General features: G+C 34.9%; 1 protein-coding gene across 1 annotated transcript in view; it reads right to left on the bottom strand.

The window, feature by feature from the left end:
• LOC112051672 (poly(rC)-binding protein 3) overlaps window positions 1–21,450 on the bottom strand; it is a 326,225-nt gene extending 304,775 nt beyond the window's left edge. Inside the window, exon 1 of the mRNA XM_052884856.1 lies at window positions 21,067–21,450. The gene's annotated coding sequence lies outside the window, so the exon portion shown is untranslated. The remainder of the gene's footprint in view (window positions 1–21,066) is intronic.
• Window positions 21,451–22,679: the final 1,229 nt, after the last annotated feature.

The raw sequence follows: 22,679 nt of genomic DNA, 5'->3' as shown, positions 1-22,679 counted from the left end.
TAGACGTGAACTTGAAAAAATATTTTACTGTTTTCATGTTTAATCCCTTAATTATGACTTCGTGTTCATTTTGGAAGTGTAAAAACACAAACCGCAACACGAATAATGAGAAAAGTGTTATGAGTGATGACGTCTTCAACGTACGAAATATAATTCCGAGATAAAGAGAGGGCCCATCTAAAGATCTACGATCGATGCCTCGAAGCTTTTCATTATAATATGGCCGACAAGAACTACTGCACTATACCTACATAAGTACATATACCTACTAACATTTATTGAACAGTATTTACGCAAATAAATTATGAAATAGAATTGATTTTAATAAAAATAAAAGCAAAAAGCACATTCGCAAAAAGAACATTGCACTTAATTATCATACGACTTTCATACCACAACAATATCGTGTACTTGTTCAACATGAGCTAGAATTTTTCCCTACTTATGCGAGGAAAATAATTATCTAACCTTGGCACAAGTATCTTCAAGATATTTGTTTTGTTTAAACTTTCGTATGCTGTCACGTGAAACTTTTAACAAGCTCCATACAGCCCCCCAGCGGAGTCGGAGCTTTGTTACCTTTAGGGATGGGAACAATGTTAATTCTGTAACTAATACAATTCGAAGTTTTTTTTATTACCTATCTCAGTGGAAATATACATTTTTCTAGGAAAGTTAATTGGTTTAACCAATAAGTTTTCCTTTTACATATTATTGTAGTTACAACCAATTCGGTTCTAAGTACTGTTAAGTACCTAGATTACCTTATTTTTATGATAAAACGTTTGAACGCTGATAAAACTTTTTAGTTATAAGTTTCGCCTGTTTTCTTCAAATACTCTTTTCCAAGCAAATTGAACTGATAGTACGTTACTTGTAGAGCTTACGGTCTCAGTACCTGTAAGTAAGCCCGCTTTAACCCAAAACTGCAGCATCACTTAACCTTCTTATGGTAACCTTCTTTTTATAAGGTTAAAATCACAGTCAAGGTCCAACTGGTCGCCGAAAAATACCATCCTAACAGTTTTTTGCATCTAGCAACCTAAAGTGTAGCCTCTAGGATAGTTCATCATCATCATCATTATCAACTCATAATAGGCTCACTGCTGAGCTCGAGTCTCCTCTCAGAATGAGAGGGGTAAGCCAATAGTCCACCACGCTGGCCCAATGCGGATTGGCAGACTTCACACACGCAGAGAATTAAGAAAATACTCTGGTATGCAGGTTTCCTTGCGATGTTTATCCTTCACCGTTTGAGACACATGATATTTAACTTCTTAAAATGCACACAACTGAAAAGTTGGAGGTGCATGCCCCAGACCAGATTCGAACCCACACCTTCCGGAATCGGAAGCAGAGGTCATATCCACTGGGCTATTGCGGCACTCTAGGTTAGTTCACCTACTATTACTTACCACCTATTATTACTACTATTCTCTTTCAAACTAAAACACCTTTTTTCGGTAGCTGAAAGCATGCAAATATTTCCCAAGCGAGCTTAGAAGGAACCCTAAAAAAATAATAAAAACGTTTAGCTACAATATATACAATTTTATTCATCCATACTTATTCTTATTTTCGAAAAGATCAGCAGAGCTACGCGGAAACGAAGCCAACATTTCTGCCGTGGTCGGAGTGCGAGCCGGATTTATATAATTATAAGCTTTTGCTTCGGGCTTTTTCCTTACCTACAGTACAAAGGTTTCTTGGAATAGATACGATACGATAATAATCCAAAGAAATGATATTGTAATGTAAACATTTTGTGGTCGTATAGGATTACGATGAGTATCATATTTATTTATCTATTGAGAAACATTATTAAATTAAATTGAATTTTTGTTGAATTGTAATAATTGAATAAGTGCCTAAATAATTGGAAAAATTTACATTTTCCCGCGATTATTAGTAATCAAAAACCACATCGTAATCCTTTGTTTTTATGGTTTAAATATCTAATTCCAATGTTTTTCCAGGATAAAAAGTCTATGTATAATCCAGGGAATCGTCCATCTTCATTCCAAGTTTCAGCCAAACCCATCAAGTAGATTTTGAGTGAAAAAACATCTACACATCGAGTATCGACTAAAATTTTTACGCTTATTCCACCATTGTCAACCCATATTCGGCTCACTGCTGAGCTCGAGTTTCCTCTCAGAATGAGAGGGGTTAGGACACCACGCTGACCCAATGCGGATTGGCAGACTTCACACGCGCAAAAAATTAAGAAAATTGTCATGTATGCAGGTTTCCTCACGATGTTTTCCTTTACCGTTTGAGACACGCGATATTTAATTTCTTAAAATGCACACAACTGAAAAGTTGGAGGTGCATGTCCCGGACCGGATTCGGACCCACACCCTCCGGAATCGGAGGCAGAGGTAATATTCACTGGGCTATCACGGCTCACGCTTGTATTGAATGTAATTTATAGTAGGTACAATTCTTAATAGAAAAGTTACACACATTTCATGTTATACATATTGTATTAACAAATGGCAAACAAAACAATACATTTCCTAGAATCGATAAATATTAATTCCCATGTGGTTAAATTGCAGTCAACGCGACTATGTATACTCGTAATAGTAAAACCGCGTAATATTGATATTCGATATAAATATTTCTCTCGCGCCCACAGTTTGTGGTTACTTCCCCTTCGTCAACCCAATAACTTAACGGTCGCATGTATCGATTATAATCCTACCTATAATATTAACTAGCTGATTACTGCGACTTCGTTCGCGTGTATTCAAGACGTGTATTTGAATACACGTGGATGGCCTTGGGGTTTAGATGGTAAATTTCAGAAAATCCTTTCTTAGCGCAAACCATTTATTACTTTGAGTTGTGTGTATGTTAAGCGTAATGTCAGGACGTTTACTAGTCTATGTGATATTAAGAGACAATAAACAATGTTGAAAATGACTTCTCGGCTCGTTAAGCCATTTGGTTATATATGGTTATATTCCCGATTGATCCGAACCCACGGCATCAAATTCTGGGTGATAACCCTGGCTTCTACGCCAAGGTTACACCCCTCACCCATTACACCACTCTGTAGGCATTTGGAAGGAAAAATATTTTCAAATACTGTATAATAGAATGATTTGTTTAATAAAACAATGAAAGATTCAAACAGAAGTCTATAAACTCATAAAATAATGTAAATAAAAATTAATACACCATAATTATAAACTAAGAAAAGAAAAATAACAATAAATAATGATTATCATATTTCTCTCAATTATAAAATACAATAATAATTCCATGCTTCGTAGGCGGCATCTAAATATGGGCTCCTAGGTAAGAGGATTTCGCTTTCCGCTTGAATATTACCGGTAAGTACTAAATAAATACACCTACACCTAAGTTATTAGGTTTTCTTTATAGAAAATTCTCAGAAGAGTCTCAGAGAGAGCTTGTAGGACGTAACAATCTTACATAAGTAAGTGAATTTCAATATAAAATATTGATGAAATGAAAATATAACGCTTTATAATAATTTGACGACTGCGCAGTTAGTTGGGTATCAACAGAGAAGACCCAGGGTTCGATTTCTAGCTTGGGTTCGTTTGGAATTTAATATTTTCTATATTAGCTCAGAAGGGTTATTATGTATCTTAGTGTACCACTCATACGAGTAGTTAGTCACTACATAATTTTTCATCACATTTTCGTTTTTGCAATCATCTAACCGAAACCGCGAGGCGTCGGTTATACATTCTATAAAAAACTACACAATAATGTTCGGGACTTTGTTGTTAACAAGCAGACTTACTTACGCGTCTATAATATTACTAGCTGACGCCGTGCGGTTTTATCCGTGTGGTTCCCGTCACCGTAGGAGTACAGGGATAATATATAGCTTTTAGCCTTCCTGGTTAAATGGGCTATCTAAAACAGAAAGATTTTTTCAATCGGACCAGTAGTTCCTGAGATTAACACGTTCAATCAAACAAACAAACAAACTCTTCAGCTTTATAATATTAGTATAGGTTATGTATTATGATGTTTATCAATTAGGTATGTCTGATTCTGTTATTATTTATAAGCAACGGTCTCGGCCGTAACGGAGACTAGTCTGGAAACCTGTCTGGGTCCTACTGGTTATCTGTTAGGTCATTCACACCATCCTCTTCCTAAGCTGCCCTTACAGTTACCAGTGGCTATCTGAGTACCGTGCGACAAAAAAACAAACTATTGCACTTAGCCGGAAATTGCATTATTTTTTTATTTACAACAAGTTGGCTTGTACTGCTATCTTACGTAGCCAACAATTCTTAAGAAAAATATAGTATTCTTTCAGATTTAACCATAAAAAATATAGTACGCTTAAAGAAAATATAGTATTTTACGAAATAAGCGAACTATATTTATTTACACTTATTGCATTTTTCAAGAATTTTTGTCTTAACTAAATAAGAGATACCTATTACCTATATGCTTTTTCGCGTTTTTCACGTTATATATTTCGAAAACCTATAGCTCTTTTTTATCGTTAATTTTAAGTTCAGAATTCGATAAGATAGACAAGTTCAGATTTGATGAAAATGTTCATAAAGTTTAAAATAAAAATATTTGAAAATTTTTGTAAAGTTTTTAAAAATATAGTCTTTTTGTACCTACTATATATTTCTTCTTCAATATTATAGTATGATTAGCAACCCTAAATTCTCACCTTATATGACGATGCAGTTTAATGGTACCTTTTTTATTGGGGGTCCCTCTAGGGTACAACTTTATTCTACCTATACAACTGTAAATTGACAGTACGTCTCTGTTAGTAGGTTCAGGCTCCTAGAAAAATCTATAAAGGAAATGCATTTTTATTAAAAATGTTTTTATGTCTCAATAGAATTATTTGAACCTGGGGCGTTATTATCCTCGGCTAAACAAACTACAAAAAATTAATAAAACAATGAAAGATAAATATTAAAAATGGGATGAGAATTTCATCTCGAGAACACTACAAAGTAATGAACTTACAAAATATTATACATAATATTTTGTAACAATACAAATTCATTTTATTCAAGTAGGCTTAGTTTACATTTTGGAACGTCAAGCTGTCAGTTAGTGACTCTACAAAGGCTGAAAACGTTTAGGTACATCATAAATAATAAACTGAAAATATACGTATTCTTTAGCTCAAGTAACCTACCTTAGACTCCTTTGTAAAGTCGGGACTTTAGTGTAATTTCTACACGAGTCTATTGTAAAGAAGTAACAATTTAAAAACTTGTATTTTATTAGCATAATTAAAAAAATATTTTTCACTACTCTTGCTCAAAAACACTGTCATATTACCACTCCACAGGGGGGCTAAACAAGCATTTTAGCCTCTAGGAGCTAAAATAATTTTGTTTTTTTAATTCTTGTCTGTTACGAGTACTAGCCAAGCATAAAATGGAGGAGGTTTTATTCGAAAATAGAATTATTATAGGTAAGGTCCTGATTGTTTTGAAAAATAAATAAAAAACTTTAAATTGGAATGAAATGCAGCCTTCTTGTCTGTGGAATGCGTTCATTTTTTATTTAATTTTTATTGAGTTGCGAGTAGAGTAAGATTTGAAGACATGGGGCATCCTGTACGGTGTAATACCTTTGCCTTTTTCTCGTGTGAAAGAAAAATAAAATGAAAAGCCAGAATTTAAAAGACAATTGGCGTAAATAATACACACTTGATTTTTTTATGAAATTCATTGTAAATTTGTGACCGTAACTTACATATTTTTCAACATTAAATTGTTATTGTTGTCTTCATCTAGTGAGAATGATGATCCTAATTTGGAGATGGATGGAATTTTCAATCTGTTACCATCAAAGTCGAGACGCATTTACTTAAATACCTACATAAGTGAAGTGGAGAAAACAACATCGAATGGATTCACTTACGAAAGGAGTTTTTTAAACTATTATCTCCCACGTTTATCTCACATACTCATTATTCATCTTCACAGTAGTCGGAAATTATGTTACCAGTCAAAAGCATCTCCCTTAATATCCAAAATTGTAGACTTTGTACATTTAATTTTCAATTAAAATAAATCATTGAATATTGTACTAAACTATTTTATTTTCTCGCAATCGTAGTGAAAAGCAAAGTGTAACACGTGGGGCTAAACCCATTATAAACTCGGTTTCTATTTAGGCAGCCCTCGCCTTACGTCTCGGGCCCTAAAAATACCTCGTATATAATGGGTCTTTTTAGCCCCATGTATAACAATCTACTATTAAAAAATAGAAGAGTAAAAAAAACGTACATAATAACTTATCTATGTAAAATATAGTTATGTAGATACGTTGCATTATCTATCAATATTTAGTTGGAACTAATATAGGTAGGTAGGTTAGTTATTAGTTCTAACTTTTATAGACTCAAAAAATCTATATAAAAATAAAATAACGAATAAACTCTTATCCTAATGAAGCCCTAATCAAACTCACCGATTAAAGCATTGACTGAAATCCGATAGGTTTTAGCTTCAATCCTCTTGTACAGTACCAACTACTCTTAATTACTACTTTACAAATAAATAAGTAATATTGTCCCCAATGAACATGGCTTAGTGAGGATACTGTTGTAGATATAAGTGCGCTAATTCGTAATTATCTATTTAATCTTTTTTTTTTTCTTTTTTAATGTCAATAAAATACAAAATATAATACAAAACACTATTAAACATTTTTTTGTATTTTTATCAATGTTAATATAATGCAAAACACCATTAAACATTTATGAAAAAAAATATGATCATTATTATAATTACGGGCAAATGAGGCTTTACATCGACGCCTTAAGTTGTTGGGAACAGGACGAGAAAAAGAATATTTGCCATATATTTTCAAGTATGACTAATATTACCGTTCCCCTTCTCGGAAAATACTGTGTTAGGAGTGGGTACGACAACAGACCAGAGTGTGGGGATCGGACCACCACCTCTCCGTGATGAGACCCGTTTACCACTGATTTATCAAGGCTTTGTAGGACGCTTCTATGAAGAGAAGTTCCTTGCGTTTCTGTGAGATGGTCTGACAATTATTACTACTAAACAAATACATAACCCTTCTTGCAGTCGGTTAAAAAATTAAGGGTATGGCAAGTTATCAAATTCGTTTAAACGATACCCAATCAATGTTTAAACTATGTTGTATGCATTTGCTGCACTTGCACATTTGTGCCTACAACTCGCTACTTAGTCGAGTCTGGAGACTAACAGTGGAGTTCATAGACGTTGTAGGGGCACCCCCAGGGGAACATTCAGCCGCTGAGTGTGGAATATAACCTCTATTTGTTTGAGAATTTGGCACTCAGTGGGTGAATGATTCCCAGGGGTTCCCCTACAACGTCTATAAATTCCATTGTTAATAGTTCCACAGGGGTGGCAAAGAGGCTAATTTTCCGTCCTCTGGCCTATTGTAGTCAGAAGTGAGTAGGTACTCACTTCTAGCACAGACTGATCGTGTTAATTAGAAGACTTGGGTAATTAAAATATTTATTGAAGTGATAACTTCTCATGAGAGGGTAAACCGATAACGTAACGCGTTACAGCTGAAGTTGGCACGTTTGACACTTGCACTTGACAGCGCAAACTTCAGACTGATTTTACGACCACAGACTAATTTAAGTATCTATGTTGTTGTTGTCAAAATAATCTTCACACCTCTCCGACAATAGAAGATTCTTAATTAAATTCAATAATTATTTCGGTTCAATTAATTAAAGCAATTAGTTATCACTTCTGTCGAGCATCCCGAGATGTACACGTCTTTTTTTGTAAATTACACTTTTAATCAACATGGGAAATAAAATCTCAACTTACAAAGTTGATTTAGAAAAGCAAAACATCTATAAATTAATAGCAAACAGTGACTTGGAAATGAATTTTTCCTCCAAAATAAGGCCTGAATCTAAAGATTTCCAGGCCAACCACTAATTACATCGGGTCTTACAAATAACGGCTCTCAAAACCCCGTATCAACGCCACTTGACCGGCGACCCTCAAGATTCTTCGAGTTCCTCCAAACACGGGCCATCGATCGGTATAAAATTCATAGCATTCGAAAATTTATGCTCCGAAAAGCAATAAAAGCATTTTTATAACATACTTCAAACTTGATGAGATGAAAACTTCGACTTTATGGTAGAGTGGTTTTACAAAGCGAAACGTTATCAAAATTCTCGTCACGCTGTGTTGGAAAATATTGAAATAATAGCTGGTCGCCATTTTGAAATGTTATTAGATTACTATTTTATTATGAAAAAAAATACACAGCAATTTTGTCGTCATAGGTCGATGTTTTAAATGGGTCATGCTGGAGCTTCTTTAGTTACAGATGAGGCAGTTGGAGCTTAGACCCACCACACTACTTCAATGCGAGTTTGTGTATTTAACATGATAATGTTTGGCTCTGTAACGATCACTACCCAAAATTCATGATAATGACCAGGGCAAAGCGCCTAATGTCCTCTCACCAACTTTCCATCTCTTGCTGCTGTTATGAATTTCTTCGTAACAAAGAAAATCTGAAAAATTTCATAGCCTATCCTAAATTTAAAACCCAAGTACCTCATGATACAATACACATATGCTACCACCACACCGTTCCAACAATCAGTTCTTTAAATAATCTAAAAAAACAATGCAATTTTGACAAAAAACATAAACAAACAGTTACGAATAATTTATCCTGTCCACAATTATCAGAACGACACTTCCTTTCTTTGGATATTTGCAAAGAGGAGAGCGTAGTTTCCACAATCTTTTAAACATAAAAATGGAACCGACTTTAAAGACTAGAGTATTTCAGTTATTTTGATTATAACGAAATGGAATGGGACCAATCTGGAAGTAGGAATACTCTTTCAAACAAAAAAATAATTATCAAAATTGATTAATAAAAGACGAAGTTATGAAGTAACAAACATACACATTAAATAAGAACCTCCTCTTTTTTTGAAGTCGGTTAATAAAAAATAATTTAGAAAAGGAAAATAATAGGCAGAAAGAAGCAAGAGAAGTTCAGCAATACAAATATTGAGTAATATTTTGATTTGTGTTTGTGGGTACCGCAAATTTGGGGAAATTGCCACTTGTCACAGACTAGACACAAAAATATTAAATTATGATAATATACGCTACCCTCTATTCTTCTTTGAGGCGGCTTTTCTGTTGACCAAATTGTGTTAATATTATCATCACTGTCTGGAGTTCTAAACCAATATTGTTTTATCATAGCTATTTTTGTTATTGTGTTTAAATCTCTCATTTATTTATTACTTCCTTTTTTTTAAATTTTTAACAATATATTTAGTTTAGGACTTTTTTCAGGCGGCCAAAGAAGCGTTCCTTCACTACCTGTTTCATATTCCCTGCCTCAATACAAAGTGCTTCTGTCATTCCAAGGTATTTATAGGTCTCGCCTTCAAGAGTGATCTGAGAATGACAGTTTCTGAAATAACTATATTCTCGGAGCTCACTATCCTTCCTCGCTCTACATTGATGACCGCGCACTTGTCTACACCAAATTCCATCCTTATGTCATTGCTAAAGGTTTGAGTAATCTTCAGCAATGACACTTTAAATATTATTATGATTTCAAGATAATAAAATAAAGTTTCATCTCAATTAAGAACATTATATTATTTAACATCATTAAACCAAATAAACCCTACGCTAACTGATATCGTTCTTTTTTTTATTAAATTTAAAACATAAAACAAATATTTGTAATTTACCATTTCATCATATACATTTCGTTGGATATTTTAATTATACGTCAGCATTGAAGGAAAGTAAAATTCAGGTGAATAAAGTAGGTATATATAATAAAATTCAGGTGAAGTCCACCACTTTAAATATTAAAACTCATTAAAATTCAATATGACTGAGCATCATTTTATAATTAAACATATCATTTTTTGTAATTAATTAATACACTGCTCGCTCGTTGCACAGTTTGCGTGAACTCAATTATTCAATTCAACAGAAAACAAGAGATAATAAATTAATAAAATCACTATTATAAATAGTAAAATAATCAGAGTGTACATTGAATAAAATTACAAAAGATGCACAAAATACTTTACAGGACCGATATGCATGCAGTGTTTGCAAAATAATTAGGCTAAGGGTTAGAACCAGGCACATAAGTTTTTTATCATAAAAAAGGGGAACGCAAAATTTTCAAAACTTAACTACTTAATCTATACTTTTCATCACGGAAGACACATATGAAATAGATACAAGCAATTTACTGAAATTTAGTAATATTCTACGCCCAATCTATACTATTTGTCACGGAAGACAAATATGAAATAAATACAAGCAATTGACTGAATTTTAGTAATATTCAATGAATATTTGATTTATTGTGCAATTAACCGCGAAAACAGACGAACAAGTATATGATACGTCAGTTTTAAAACTGAACTCACTGTGATCGGATGATCGGAAAGTATCGGATGATTCTACTAAGAAGAGTCGGCAAGAACCTCACTAGTATCTTCTTTAAAATAATAAATATCTTATAGCCTCAATAGCTCAATGGTAAGAGCGGTTGGACTCATCACCGAAGGGTAGTGGTTCAATCCTCACCCCGTTAGCCTATTGTCGTACCCACTCCTAGCACAGTATTTCCTGACTAGTTGGAGAATGGGAATACTGGTCATATTATAAAATATATATGGCAAATATTCTGAATATATAAAAAAATAATATTAATTAATATAATTTACAAAGTTCTAGAGGTTGATATGCTGACCGTACCATGCGTCATGCTGTATAAAAACTGAGGTATTAAGTCGCGTTGCGGCTTTCAATTCACATTAGGTACCGGGTTTCACCAGTCTCACCGCACCAGTTACTCTACCAACCGGTACTTGGCTATTAAAGGTTAGATTGTTGAGATTTTAACTCACTATTACTACAATCTATGATTTAAAAAAAAACAATTTTTTCTTATTCTTTACAAGTTAGTCCTCGACTACAACCTCACCTGGTAAGTGATGATGCAATCTAAGATGGAATCTGGCTAACTTGTTGTTGGAGGAGGAAGAAATTCACACCCCTTTTAGTTACTACACGACGTCGTACCGGAACGCTAAATCGCTTGGCGGTACGTCTTTGTCGGTAGGGTGGTAACTAGCCACGGGCAAAGCCACCCACCAGCCAGACCTGAACCAATTAAGAAACCTCAAGCCGGGGATCGAACCCAGGACCTCCTGAAGTCTTGGTGTTTATCCCCATATGGGCACAGTATTGAGCACATTTTATATAAATATTATAATACTAGCAAACGCCCGCGACTATGTCCACGTGGATTTCAGTTTGACACAAATCCCGCAGGAACCAACACTGCGCTTTGTAGTGCAGGGTCGCCATTCTAACACCTTGGTTCCCCAACGTCTATCGGCTTTGTATGGACTTTATAAAACAGGTTATATTTAAAAAAGTATCCTGGTATGATGATAGATATGATTTAACAAAGCCCTCCTTACATCTTCTGTAGACATTTCTTTATAACCGAGGGAAATAGTTAACAGTTAGGATAAACAAAACAAAAAAAGCTCCAAGATTCTTCAAAGACATCAAAGAATCTATCTGGAGGGCAAATTGCTTTGGTAACTGTGAAAGTGTTGAATGTGGGGCTTAGCTAAAAAGGCTGACTTGCAAAAAACATCGCCGAAAAGCAATAAGTGCCAATGAAGTGCGTTCCTTTGATCTTTTGAGGGAGAAATTTGGGTAGCAATTACCTAAAAGCGGGTGACAGCAAATTTGAAGATGGTAATTTTAGGTGTTAATTGACTCTCGAATGACTTGTTAGCAATGTAAGACGATATAGCAGTTTGTCAGTTAAGTGTACACCTACCACATAGTATTAGTGTGTTACTACATTATCTCATATTCCACTTCATCATTAAGCTTAATTGCCTAATTGCATAAGCTATATAGTTCTCTTATAGAAATTAGAGAAATTATATACTAACTTGTAATCATAGAAACTTCGTGACATCTTCTCGTCCGAAATTCTTCAGTGCCTGAAGACAAAAGTCTTCGAGCAATGCGTGTTGCCAGTAACGACCTATGGTTCCGAGACTTGGTCGCCAACTATGGGCCTCATAAGAAGGCTCAGAGTCACACAGCGAGCGATGGAACGAGCTATATTAGGAGTATCTCTGCTGATCGAATCAGAAATAAGGAGATTCGCAGAATAACCAAAGTCACCGACATAGCTCAACGAGTTGCGAAGCTGAAGTGAGATTATCCCCTCTTTATAATATTAGTATAGACAATGTGCTGAGCCCAGTGGATATAAGATGTACCTGCCTCCGATTCCGGAGGGTGTAGGTTCGAATCCGTTCGGGGGCATGCACCTCCCAACTTTTTCAGTTGTGTGCACTTTAAGAAATTAAATATCACGTGTCTCAAAAAATGTTTTTTTGAAAATGGAAAACATCGTGAGGAAACCTGCATACCTGAGAATTTTCATAATTCTCTGCGTGTGTGAAGTCTGCCAATTGGGCCAGCGTGGTGGGTTATTGGCCTAACCCCTCTCATTCTGAGAGGAAACTCGAGCTCAGAAGTGACCCGAATATGGGTTGATAATGATGATGATGATAGACAATGTATTTGTAATGTACAAGTGATTTGCTTTGCTCGTTATCCATACTAGTCCATACTAATATTATAAAGCTGAAAAGTTTGTTTGTTTTTTTGTTTGTTTGATTGAACACGCTAATCTCAGGAACTACTGGTCCGATTTGAAAAATTATTTTAGTGTTAGATATCGAGGAAGGCTATAGGCTATATATTATCCCCGTATTCCTACGGGACTGGGAACCACGCGGGTGAAACCGCGCGGCGTCAGCTAGTTAAATATATTAGAGATACAAATATAAGTGACAGTGTCAATTATTTAACGTCCCAAACATATAGGTAACACAAGGTATGCGCTATGCAATGTGCAGTTAGCACCTACAAATAAATTAGACCGACGCGACGTGCACCAATAAGTCTGTAACATTTCGGTTTATTTCAGAACACGCGGGCGTTTCTAATAATAAGATAAATATTAATAAACGGCTTTAAACAGCGAATCGCATGGAGAATATTCACGAGTGCATGAATATACTAGGCATGCTTCAATACGCGAACGATATGCCAAAAAGCTATTTGCATCCAATAATAATCCTACTAATATTATAAACGGGAAAGTATGTATGGATGTATGTTTGAATGTATGTCTTTAACGCCGCAACTACTAAACCTTTTTGGCTGAAATTTGGAATGGAAATAGATTTTACTCTGGATTAACACATAGGCTACTTTTTATCCCGAAAAATTTTATCCCGATTCACGAGATCTACGAAAACCTTATGATTTTGATGGTATGAGTGTTTGTTACTTTTCACGCCTCGGCTACTGAACCGAATCGCAATGAAATTTGAAGTAGAGATAGATTACTTAGATATACTTTTTATCCCGAAAAAATTTATGGATCCTGAGGGATTTGTGAAAAAGTAAATTCCACGCGGACGAAGTCGCGGGCCTCCGCTAGTTTTATACTATAGATAGATTAAGTCCTAAAATCACCGCAAAAAGTGATCCGAATTTAGCTACACCACTGAGCGCACACATGCACAATTTTCTCTTTAATTCCATTATATTATATTTATTTATAAATATAGTTTTCACACTTCCTGAACATACAACTCGAAATTGTAGACGATATTCAGGTAATATTTGTTTAAATAACGTTCGTTGTTTAACAAGAGACTAAATGAAATTAAGTCAATTTTGCACAATTGTCCGCTTAAGTTTTGATGCACTAGTGCCATGCCATGACTGCCGGCATATTCACTATCTGTGACGTATGTTAGTTGACATTACGAAATTGAGATTCTATGTAAAAATGTCATCCGGTGCAAACTGGTGGATATCACACAGTAAGTAAATGACGTTTTGTCATTTGATGTTTATTTTAATAGATTGATAATGAAGACCAAAATAGTGAATAGGCCAGCTGATCTCACAATTTTGGTCGTTTACAATTTAATAAACCACAAGCCTTGACTGAATCCTTGAAAAAATATTATAAAGCTAAAGAGTTTCTTTGTTTGTTTCTTTATTTGTTTGGTTGCTTGAACAGGCTAATTTCAAGAACTACTGGTCTCATTTCAAAAATTCTTTCAGTGTTAGATAGCCCATTTAATGAGGAAGGCTATATATTATCCCTGTATTCCTACGACAACGGGAACCACGCGTGAGAAACCGCGCGGCGTCAGCTAATTCTTGATAATTTTGAAACCTTAATCGACCCGCGCTCAAATCTCCTATGAATTACAATTAAAAATGAAATGAGCTGAAATGGAGCCTTTCTAAAATCTATAAATTCAAGCAATAAATGTAAAAAACTAACAGACGTTGGTTTTTTATGTCAAGAATTAAATATATTAGCTTTCATTTCCCTGTAGCTATGTGTTGTGCAAACAAATTATTTTTTTATTCCAGTCTGTTCTATTCTATGTGATTTTAACTTTAATTTTAAGGCTTTGGTCTACACAGTTGACTTGCAGTAAAACATACTCGTAATATGTAAAGAACTAAAAGCTTTTTCTTTTTTGCCAGCTTTATAATGTTCAATACAAAGACTTTATTCCATTGAGTATGTGCTAAGCAGAAATTAATACAATCTTTGAAATAAGTAACAATTAAGGAAATCTTCAACATTTACTACTACAACTACTAAATGAAAATTCATTAAATTATTATAAAAATCTAAATCCAGAAACCATAACAAAGAAAACTTGACATTAATATAAATCTTGGTAGTTATTCATTTATACCTAAATAGCTAAGTATCCGAACACATATAAATCGTACTAAAGAACTAAAAGCTATTTCTTATTTACCAGCTTTATAATGTTCAATACAAAGCCTTTATTCCATTGAGTATGTGCTAAGCAGAAATTAATACAATCTTTGAAATAAGTAACAATTAAGGAAAACTTCAACATCTACTACTACAACTACTAAATGAAAATTCATTAATTTATTATAAAAATCTAAATCCAGAAACCATAATAAAAATTTATACCTAAGTAGTTAAGTATCCGAACACATATATATCGTACTAACCCAAAAACGCGAATGACGCCATCAGCAATCGAACAAATTACTACCTACTACCTTTTGCAGCTTTTGCGAAAATGTTACATTTATAATACACATAAATTCAATTGGAAAATTTTGGAGCAAAATTCAGAGTCCCTATTGACGCTGAATAAAATATAATTTAGGCACGTCATGACATATAAAATATGGACGGAATAAAGTAGTACCTACTCGCAGTGCCCGGGACATCCAGGTCGGTAACAATAACTCGCATAATCCCAATAGGGGGATATGTCTCCATTTTTACGCTCCCGGGTGTATATAATTTAAGCCATAAAGACCGGGGAGGAGAAAGTTTGTAACGCACTAAGTGTATTTTCAGGAAAAGTTTGCTACTGAAGTGAACGGTTAATGCATGGTCGCAGTTATTTTAAGTGCATTAGTGCATGACTTTCTCGCGCGATCGTTATTTGTTTATGAAATTGAATATAAATGCTAAAATGTATTCTTTTTTTGCGTTGTGTGCATTTTAAGAAATTAAATATCACATGTCTCAATCGGTGAAGGAAAACATCGTGAGGAGACCTGCATACCAGAGAATTATCTTCATTCTCTGCGTGTGTGAAATCTGCCAATCCGCATTAGGCCAGCGTGGTGGACTATTAACCCCCAGCCAACCAGCCAAAATTAAACCAGCGTGCCTTTCAGAACGATGGTCCTAACAAGAATAAGCATAATATTGTAAGCACAAAATTACAGTCTCAACATTATGCTATTTGTAAGTAACAATTTACCTTGAAATACTCGTATATTGGTAAAGAAATGGTTTTAATGTTTTGGGATGTCGAAATTCTCTATGATATGAAAATGAAAAAATAAAGTATTTTAATTAGAGACAATTAAATTTACAATACTATTGTTACAGCTCATGGTTTTATTAAATTTCTTATATTTTTTATTATGCCATTATTATAATCGGAATACTCGGCAATTGAAGTTATGTTATGTTATGCCTTACCAGCTCACCATTCAGTTGCCTATGGATTTATTTGTCTACGCTTCAGATGCACTTGCACTGTAGACGTAGAGCTAATATCGCTTCTAATTGATCAACGAATGAACAGCTTTTATAACATGTCGAACGTTTTTACATCACAAGTTCTCGCTCTAATAACTATTAAATCTCTATCTCTATCAATTAAACTAAAAATTTTTGTCCAAATATAAATTGCAATAATTTTTTACTATTTTTGACCTCACGATTAAAAATTCTTGTCTATTATAAAAAAGTAATGTAGTAAAGAATTAATATTTAATTACGAGGCTTTTTCTTGAAGAATTTAATTATTCTCATGAAACAAGACCACTTTTTAAGCTCCCAGTATTTAACAGTTGGGAATAAGGAAAGCTCATTTCAATAACTTTTTCTCGAATTCAAAGGCTTTGAATTGGGTAAATACAAAACATAATTCGAGCGTGAAACTTTGCTATCCTTCTATTTGACTCTCTTTTTTGAATTTTTCGTTTGCACGAGGATAAAGTCTTCTCATTTATAAATTTGTTCCACTATAAATCTGTAAGAGGGTCGGGTTCGTACAATGAATCCACGTTTCCCGAAAGAAGTTTTCAATCGAAGTAGGTAATCCTGTCGTTGAAAACAGTTTATATAAAAGTAAGGTCGATACTTTTTTGTTTTCAGTATTTAATGTTTTTAAATTTTGTTGAGTAAAATATTTTAAAGAGGTAAGATTGGATTTTGTGTTTGTATGTTTCCATTTAACTGAAAAACTTCGGATTGATTTTGAAAAACCTTTCACCAAACCTACATTTTCATCTAGTAATTTAAGCTAGCGTTTTCGTACAAACACTTCAACACTTAAATGTACCGATAGTACAGCCCAGGTTTCTACCGAGTCGAAGGCTTTCTCATAGTCCACAAACGCTAAGGAAAGTGGCTGGTTATATTCTTCGGTCTTTTGTATAACCTGCCGCAGCGTATGGATGTGGTCTATGGACCTGCGCGGACCCCCACTAGGTGGATCGAGAACATCAAGCAGATTGCAGGAAGCAGCTGGATGAATACAGAACTTTTTTTGAAAATACAATTATTGAATAATAAAAACTAAATTTAATTAAATTAAATAATTATAAGAAATAGACACCGTCTAATTGTTCATTCATAGGCAAGGTACCCACTACCCCTCTGGATGGCAAGACTTAACCCTTGAGCCAAATGAGCGCCAGCTCTTGGGTCACCTGACGCATGGATCAATTTGTTTGTTGATATACAATTAAAAAAAAAATTGGTGTCTGATGACCAAGGGCCTAAAGTCTTTTTTATATGTATTAATCAATTATCAATTTATCTTATTGAACCTCCGAAAATCAATTCCTGCCAATCAAAATCTATTCAGAATCGGTCTGTGTCCAGCAATGGACTTCCATCGGCTGTTATGATGATGATGATGATAATTCAGGATCAATAAATGATTGCTTAACCGATATTCCATCTGATGTTAAGTATAAATATAGTGCCAAAAATTCTTGCAAAAATTGCCGAAATTTAAAATTCTGCTTAAATTTCTAGTATCACAAACATTTCTTGAAATTTTCTCCTGGCATTTTAGTATAAGATAGGAACGCACTTACCTGTAAATGTAAGTGGTATTATTTATTCAACGTCTAAATTGTACGCAACACTTTACCTGAACGCTGAGCGATACGTTTAGGCAATAGTATAGTAATTAGCCACGCCCGAAGACTATCACAAACTTTATATCTGGTCCTGGCTGAAAATCGCATCTCGGGTCAATTTAGGATTTTAAATTGTCATTTTTTTTAAAATACACCTAATAATAATATCTTTTTGATTGTGTGCATTTAAAGAAATTGAATATCACGTGTCGCCAACGGTGCAGGAAAAACATCGTGAGGAAAACTGCATACCTGAGAGTTTTCTTAATTCTCTAGGTGTGTGAAGTCTGCCAATCCACATTGGGAGTCTCCTCTCAGAATGAGAGGGGTTAGGCCAATAGTCCACCACGCTGGCAGACACGTGGTATTTTAATTTCTTAAAATGCACACAACTGAAAAGTCGGAGGTGCATGCCTCGGACCGGATTCGAACGCATACCCTCCGGAATCAGAGGTAGAGGTCATACTCATAACCACTGGACTAGCATGGCTCACAAGTTACACATTACATTTTTTTTAGACAATTTGAAACGGAATGTAGATTCTTTTCCTTTTATGATTTTATAAACAAGTACTCTAAAGAATAGAAAGTCAGTACTTTTCGAAGAACACTCAACTTTGCAATTGCATATTGTCGAGTCAACATCTCTCGCAGATGCTTCGGTATCGAAGGGAAACGAGAATTGCGAATATTTTGTACGTTCTCACGCAAATTTTCATAGCTTTTCACGGAAAACAGCAAAACAATTTATTTTTTCTAAAATATATAGTACTATTTTATATTGTAGTAAGTAAAACCAGCTCTGAAGATTGAATATACTCATTTTTATTTCTATAATAAAAAGAGTGTAAAGCAGATATCCCAAAATTTTTACGCCTTTTATACAGATTAGGTACTCATATTTGTCAGCCTTCGTGGCGCAGCGGTATGCGCGGATTTAAAAGACGAAGTCCTTGCTCGATCGCCGGCTGGGCCGAATTTTCTTTGAATGAGCTAGCCGAGCGCCAGTCTCCTCTCAGAGTGAGAGAGGTTAGGCCAATAGTTCACCACGCTGGTCCAATGCGGATTGGCTGACTTCACATTTGTAGAGAATTAAGTAAATTCTCTGGAATGCAGGTTTCCTCACGATGTTTTCATTCACCGTTTGAGACATGTGATATTTAATTTCTTAAAACGCACACAACTGAAAAGTTGGAGGTACACATGCCCCGGACTGGATTCGAACCTACTCCCCGGAATCGGAGGCAGAGGTCATATCCACCGGGTCTATCACGGCTCTATTATATTAAAGTGCTAGTGAAAAAAAACAGAAGTATAAATAACATTTCGCTTCACTGGCTACTCGAAATTGGCGCGTTTTTACTCCCAAACTAAATGAGATTCAGCGCTGAAATTATTGAGGCCTATCTTTTTATCTGAAGTTAACGTATTGATTAATAGTTATTTATTACTGATATAAAAACGTAAGCCTATAGAACTAATTTTCTTTTGACTAAACTAATAGTAACAATGACGAAGAAATTTTCTGACATAAAACATTTAATAACATTTCGAATTAAAATTGACGTGTACAAAATTAAAATTAATATTAGATTTGTTATGAATAATGTTTTGTAATTACTTTTATATTATTGGAAATAAAGGGTTCATTATTGAGTGGGCCGTGGGTTCGATTCCCACAACTGGAAAATATTTGTGTGATGAGCATGGGTCTTTTCCAGTGTCTGTGTGTATTTATACATTATATAAGTATTTATATATAGTATATAATTGTATATTAATATTATAATATCAACTATCTTAGCACCCATAACACAAGCTACTCTGTATGCTTACTTTGGGTCTAGTTAGTGATGTGTATTGTTTGAGTATATTTATTTATTTATTATTATTTATTATTATAACACTGTAATATCACTATCAATAATTGCCTACACTTAAGATTGAAAAATTCTTAATTGTTTAGGAAAAAGAAAATTGTTCAATTGCAAAAAGTTAGAAAATATTTAAAAAATCTTTAAAATTAGCAATTTTGTATTTTGAAATTAAGACAAATGAAATTTCAAAAACTTTTTTTAATAACTACTGCTTTTTCAGCTAGTAATCACAAAAGTTTGCTGAGCGTTCAGGTTACCAGTATTTGAACCTAAATTCAAATCAGAGCAGAGATAATTTAGGAGTCTCTTAGGAAATAGCGAGACCACTAACCGAAATTTACTCCAAAACTTTAGTACTTATTGAAATGTCGAAATGTCTATATTTGCTTCTGTATATTTTTCAATTTTATTCAACAGTCTCCGTGTATAATAGTAGTTTCGTGTATTTTATCTATTGTCCTATTACAGCAAATGTCTCGTTAGTCCACTGGTTACGAGGCTTCAGATCACGAGTTCCTGGGTACCAGTCCCGGTTCGAACTGAAAAACACTGAGCATTTCTTTTAAGAAATTTTCAGTAGAAATTTCTTTTTAATAGAACTATCAATTATACAACAACACAAATCCCGCGGCAACCATGGATTTTTCCGGGATGAAAGTAGAAAGTGTAAAACCAGGATAATATATCTTCCTTTTAAATTTCAGCCAAATCGGTTAAAGAGAGAGTAGTTGCGGCGTTAAAGAGTAACCAACATCCAAACAAACATCCATACAGACTTTCTAGAATAATACTCGTAGTAGGATAGGATACCGATACGGTTTAATCGATGCTTTATTCCATGTATGTAAACTAGCTCGTACGTATATAGGTATGGTGTTCCACAGCCGGGAGCAATTATGATGGGATCGTGTCACTCAAGCGATATAGCGGCCGATTAAGGGAATTGGTTTTATGTCAGATGAAGGATTTCAACGTCAGTTTTGATGAACCAAAGCCTCGCTTCCGATAATTTGTGAGGACACCGACGAACATTGATTACGTGAAACAATGAAACACGAAAAACGTACATTTTTTGATCGACCTGTCAATACTTACCGAATGTTACATTTAAACTTAATTTTAAATATAAAGTAATACGCGCAACTTAAAAAATATTAAATAAAAAAAGAAACAGAATTATTGACATTCTTAAAAAGTTTTCCTATGTTTATTTGTTTAGTTCTTTTCTTCTCTTCCATTCAAATGTTTATTGCTAAAACATTAATGCAATCATTAAAGCTCAATTTAACAAGGAAGCTATACTTCTTAAATGTATATGCACATAAAGGTATTCACAAAAAGCGGATATTAAAAAGCGGACAAAGACGAGATCTTACCTACTAAAAGATGCAAATGAAGTCGGCAACTCGAAACTGCCGCCTTTGACTTGGGTCACTGCACCGCTCCAACAATATTAATCCTCTTTTTCACTCACAAAAGTTGGGATAGTCACAGCTGAGTCCTCCAATTTATTATTTATCAACGGAAACTTTCAATTAATACGAAAAGTTATGATGAGAAATTAATTTAAAGTGATGAGAAGGATTACGAGTTAGATGTCGACGAATTGGTGTATTTATTTTCTAAGACCGACGCGTCAGGGACGCGGCTCGCTCAAATAGGTACACGGAGGATTCGGAGAGATCGCACGCCACGGACAGGAGAGGTTCGGACATACGACCGAGGAGACCGAGTGTACGTGAGTGACGCCGCGTCGGGGCCTCCCGCCCGCCTAGCGTCGCGCGCTCCCGTGAGCAAAAAGGATGCAGCGAGCGAACCCCTAGCCCCGCAAATATCGCCGCTCTGATCTTCTCGCCAGAGTCTCAAGTACTCTTCACTGTTGGCAGCGCTCATTCGGAGAGGGAGGGTTCTGTAAGCCCTGTTTCTGAAACGACGCAAATGCAATAGTCACCGCCAATTGATTGCCGATTTTATTGCGTCACAACAAAGTGCAGTTTCATTTACGACAAGCGAGATGAACACCTGACGTTCGGCGTCATATCGCAAAACATATGCCCCGGTTGGCTAGGTGTAGCAAATACCATAACGAATACTTTGGCTGAACACGCGGCATATTATGCAACGTTACGGCCGTGTATTGTGCAGTTTAAAATTTTCTTCTCCTTCGAGTAAGCTTTTAAAGCATGCGAGGCGCTTTCACTGCGGAACAACGTGTACGCTATTCTTATTTTTTTGAAAAAGATTAAAAAATCTCATGAATGGCTGGAGTTCTATGTTACGAATATGCTTCTGTTTATAATGCATAACATTTTACTTTATAAATTGTACTTAACTTCGTTAAATATGAAAAGTAGGAGTAGAAGTCTCATGAAATATTTATTAGGCGATTTTATCGACGAGTTGCTAATGAAGTTTTAGCTAAAAGGCGTGCTAAATATTTCATTATGATCTCTGAAATCCTTTACTCTTAATAAAGCTAAATATGACCTCTGCCTCTAATTCCGGAGGGTGTGGGTTCGAATTCTGTCCGGGGCATGCACCTCCAACTTTTCATTTGTGTGCATATCAAGAAATTAAATATCACGTGTCTCAAACGGTGAAGGAAAACATCGTGATGAAACCTACATACTAGAGAATTTTCTTAATTATCTGCGTGTGTGCAGTCTGCCAATCGGCATTGGACCAGCGTGGTGGACTATTGGCCTAACCCCTCTCATTCTTAGAGGAGACTCGAGCTCAGCAGTGAGCCGAATATGGGATAATAACGAACGAACGTAACTTTTTTGTAAATATGTTTAATTGTATATTTATTCATAAGCTTGAATACGACGAAATACTCAAAGTTATCACCTACCTAACTACCTCGTTGGTCCAATGGTTAGCCCATGTGGTGTCAAATCACGAAGTCCTAGGTTCGAATCCTGGGTCAGGCTATGAGATACTGAATTTTCTATCTTCCAAGAAATCAGTAAAAACTCTCAGCCCGGAA

The sequence above is a fragment of the Bicyclus anynana genome, chromosome 12 (genome assembly GCF_947172395.1).
Source record: "Bicyclus anynana chromosome 12, ilBicAnyn1.1, whole genome shotgun sequence".
NCBI classification, from domain to species: domain Eukaryota; kingdom Metazoa; phylum Arthropoda; class Insecta; order Lepidoptera; family Nymphalidae; genus Bicyclus; species Bicyclus anynana.
This window is presented reverse-complemented; position numbering and strand designations above follow the sequence as displayed.